The sequence below is a fragment of the Berghia stephanieae genome, chromosome 3, assembly GCF_034508935.2.
Source record: "Berghia stephanieae isolate SIO BIC M18660-M18661 chromosome 3, UCSD_Bste_1.3, whole genome shotgun sequence".
NCBI lineage: Eukaryota > Metazoa > Mollusca > Gastropoda > Nudibranchia > Aeolidiidae > Berghia > Berghia stephanieae.
Window position 1 is genome coordinate 32,170,090 of NC_088362.1, and position 5,000 is coordinate 32,175,089.

Consider the following 5,000-nt stretch of genomic DNA (forward strand, 5'->3'; position numbering starts at 1 on the left):
AGTACGTTTTGTCGGATATCGCGCTATATAAATGCTCGTTTTACTTCATTGTTCGTCTCAAGATTGATATTCATAACACAGGTGTCGGGTGTCCATATCGTATCCTCTATAAATCCGCCGTTGTTCATGTTAATCCACCAGTGTCCAATTTTGGTCACCCATACTCAATAAACGCCATTCTCCCATACTCTTGAAAAACACATATTTTAGAAATTTGGCCAGAAAACTCGTCCTTCAAATATCGATCGATTTAAATGACCCTCGTCTTAGCAAAAACTTTCAAACCTGGGACTTCGCGAAGTCCAAGGTTTGAAAGTTTTTGCTAAGACGAGGGTCATTTAAATCGGTCGATATTTGAAGGACGAGTTTTCTGGCCAACTTTCTAAATATGTGTATTTTCCAGAACACGGCAGCATTCTAGTTGAGCTTCGCGTTATCTATCTGACCACAAAATCCCGACATGATAAGGCACAATTTAATAAAATGGTAGATAATATAATAGTAACGTGTCATGAATTTTTAGACCACACAATTGTGCATGGAACGATTGTAGTGTTGTTCCTCTTGCTGATGTTATCATCGTCATTGTCACATTATAACAATGAATCACCTTTATTTTATTAAAGTTTTATTTTAGTAATAATGATACAAATACGAGAACGGAGTTCATCTCACTTCAGATATATTTCGGAAGGCATCATCATCATCATCATCATCATCATCATCATCATCATCATCATCATCATCATCATCATCACTATCATCATCATCATCATCATCATCATCATCATCATCATCATCATCATCATCACCGTTGTTCAGCTTTATCGTATACTGGTATGACACTGAAATTGTAGTATTTCGATTTTTAGACACCAAAAAGACCCAATGCTAATGTAGTCTTTGCCCCCCAAAAAAACAAAGACAAAACAAAAACAAAACAAAAAACCCCACAAACCAACAAAAATACTGTCATTCATCCATTCATTTAATTCATTCAATCATTCATTCATTCATTCATTCTTTTATTCATCCATTCATTCATTCATTCGTTGAATTTTACAGTTCTCTATTCATCAATGAACTAACGCTGTCTATCACCCTTATCTCTATACCCCCCCCCCACTCACACTCACACACAAACTCACACACACACACACACACACACACACACACGCACACACACAACATAATTTTTCCTCAATGATACCGAGCTAGTTGATAAGACCTGGCATATCACACAACTATCTATACTGCCATACTCTGGAAAAACCCATATTTAAAATTTTGACCAGAAAACTCGTCCTTCAAATATCGATCGATTTAAATGACCGTTATCTTGCCAAGAAACTCTCAAACCTGGGACTTCGTAAGTCTTTATTGAAATTCCAGGTTTGAGAGTTTTTGTCAAGAAGACGATCATTTAAATCGATCGATATTAGAAGGACGACTTTTCTGGCCAAATTTTAAAATATGGGTTTTTTCCAGAGTAAAACAGAGTAGCTATAAATGTCCACAACCAATAACAATATCCCACCACCAAACTGTCCTGCTACGATTAATAAACCCCAAGTAATTAAAATTTGGCCAGAAAACTCGTGCCCCAAATATCGATCAATTAAAATGACCCTCATCTCATCAAATACTCTCAAATCTGCGACATCACTTAACCAACACGTTTGAGAGTATTTGAGAAAACGAGGGTCATTTTAATCGAGTGATATTTGGGGTACGAGTTTTCTGGCCAAAATTTTAAATATGTGTTTTGTTTTTTTCAAAGAACCAGTGCACAGCCAATAAAGTTGATAAGGTTGATGACAATGTTGTCTTTAGCCCTCTTACCCAATTCTCTCACGTTGTTCCAGCCTTGATCAATTGAAATTGAATTCATTCTATGAAAAAAAAAAATACACAGTAGTCTTTGAGAGCCGTTTGGTTCATGGATCCTGAGTTTATTCCGGTTTGTTATGGCGTGAAACGGACAATAGTTATTGCTTGCTATCCTTTGGATAGGACGCTAAAGTACCGTAGCACAGCCAATAAAGTTGATAAGGTTGATGACATTATTGTATTTACTTCCCTTACCCAATTCTCTCACGTAATTCAGCCTTGAGCAATGGAAATTGAATTCATTCTATGAAAAAAATACAGTAGTCTTTGAGAGCCGTTTGGCTCATGGATCCTGAGTGTATCCCTGTTTCTATAGCGTGAAATGGACAATAGCAATTTCTTGCTATCCTTTGGATAGGACGCTAAAACACAGACAATAAAGTTGATAAGGTTGATGACAATATTGTCTTTACTTCCCTTTCTCCATTCTCTCACGTTGTTTAGCCTTGAGCAATGGAAATTGAATTCATTAAATGAAAATCAAGTAGTCTTTGTGAGCAATCAGGGACAACGACAACTTTGATAACGAACTCATTTTACTCATTTTACTCCTGAGTACGGTGAAAGAATGTGAGTAAAGAGCATTTACCAAGGTCTCAACTATGCGCCGAACGAGACTCGATCCCAGGACCTTCCGATCCGAAGCGAGTGTTATACCACTAGACCGCATATAATTCAGCCAGTCTATCGTAAAGGACTTTCCACCAGACCTAAAACACCCAGCTAATCAATCACTGCCGGAATGGGAGGGGGGGGGGGGCAGAAAAAATCGGAATCGAACTCGGTCCCTTTGCGTGTAAAGCGAGTGTTCTACCAACTGAGCAATGTCGGTCACATAATAAATAAAATGATAAATAGATAGATAAGGAATAAATTCCCTTTTTCATCCCATAGGGGAAATTTGTCTTCAAGGAATAACCCAGGCGTCAGCGGCAGTGCAGCGCCGCAAACTGAGCTAGGGCGAGGTGACTTGCTCAAGGCTAAATGACGCAGCGGGAATTCGAACTCGGTAGCTTTTGGGTACCGCTGAGCCATGCTGAGCAATAAAATAAATAGATATTAACAGTTTCGTAGTTTTTAAAAAAATCAGTTTGAAGTATCATCCCCCGCTTTAGTACGTGTGTCCTAAAATCAGAATAATCGGAAGTAAGTATTGCTTCTATATTTATAGATAGATATATTATAACCATTATACGGAAAAAAGAGCTCTCTCTCCCCCCCCCCCCCTCTCTCTCTCTCTCTCTCTCTCTCTCTCTCTCTCTCTCTCCTCTCTCTTTCTCTTTTTCAATCTCCATTATTGGGCAATGTTCTTACTTTAAATCAGACTGTAGTTAATAAGGACTAATGTACTTAATAATCGAATATAAGTATTGCTTATTATGTGGACAAAAAGAGCTCTCTCCCTCTCTCTCTCTCTCTCTCTCTCTCTCCCCTCTCTCTCTCTCTCTTTCTCTCTTACTCTCTCTCTCTCTCTCCTCTCTCTCTTTCTCTCTTTCATTCTTCATGTATTGGGCAATGTTCTTCCTGGTAAATTGGATTTTAATTTTGATTTGATTGTTTGATTGGTTGCTTGCTTACTTGCTTGTTCGATTGATTAATTAATTAATTTATTGATTGATTGATTAATTGATTAATTGATTGATTGATTGATTGATTGGTTGGTTGGTTTGTTGATTGATTGATTGCTTGATAGCTTGATTGCTTGATTGATTGATTGAGTGATTGATTTCAATATATTGATACGGGCCTAGGACCATTCAATAAACAATTCAAAGTGCAACGTAATTTCATTCTCATACTCACTCTTCCCCTACCCCCCCCCCCCCCCGCCTTCTTTACCAATAATCTCTCACTCACTCTCTCCTTCTATCTCTACTATTATTTCTATTATCTCTTCCCCTTCTACCTCACGTTTTTCTATGTCTCTCTCTCTCTTCTTTCTATCCACCTCTCTCTCTCTCTTTCTCTCTCTCTCTCTCTCTCTCTCTCTCTCTCTCTCTCTCTCTCTCTCTGTACACTCCCCGCCACCCCTTCCTCATCCTCATGCAATAATTTCAAGAAAACACACTCACTACACCCAGAAATAGATGAGCTTAGATCATGACGTAACTGCAGTAGGCCATGGCTTAGATACATCACCGAGTACCTTTCAGGGGGATGACGTAGGCAGGTGGGCGGGGCTTAATGGATCAGACAGTCACTGTCACTGACATTTATTATTATATTGTAAAATAGATTTCAATTACGTCAACTCTTTAATTGTTGACAATAATCTGAACAAAATTAGGCCGAATTAGCAATACAATGTCTTTGTAACCTGTCAACTCAATAGATAGAACGAAGTTTACGTCACTCGGGTCTTTGTTATTGTTTATTGCCATCCATGATTATGAGTAATTCTCACTAAACTGTATTAATCAGACTATAAAAGTTCAAGGTTACACATAGTTTTGTGTGTTGGTCCGTTATACCTCCGGATGGCAATGTTGTGAGCTTCTTTGCCAAGCGCATACTATCTATAGAGGGAGGGAAGTTGTCCCTCCTGGACGTGGCCTCCGCAACTGCCAACCGAAACAAGCTTCTGTCCAGCGCCATCCTTCCACATTCAGTCACTGGCATATTCACTCATTCGATGATGTCTTGTGACCATTTTCTTCTTGGTCTCCCTCTCCCTTTTTGACCCTCCACAATACCCTCTAGAAATTTGTTTTCAAGAGTGTCATGTCTCTTGATATGTCCAAAAAAAGCAAGTTTTATTTTCTGTATCATCTTGATGAGATATGGTTCCCCAATGCCCAGGGACTCTTTCACGTTTTGTTTAGTTTCCTTTGCTGTCCGGGGAATACGGAGAATTTTCTGGTAGCATTTCATTTCAAGTGCATTAATTTTGCTCTCATCGTTTATTTTTTTGGTAATTGTCCATGATTCATGTCCATATAATGCTGTTGGAAATATACATGTTCTTAATATTTTCATTTTCAGATAGATGCCTTCACCTTTCCAATAATGTCATCATTTTTCTCAATTTTGTTTGGGCAAGTGCTATCCTCCTTTTGATATCAGGAGTCGATTTTCCAGTTGTTTCTATTCTTGTCCCAAGATATACAAAA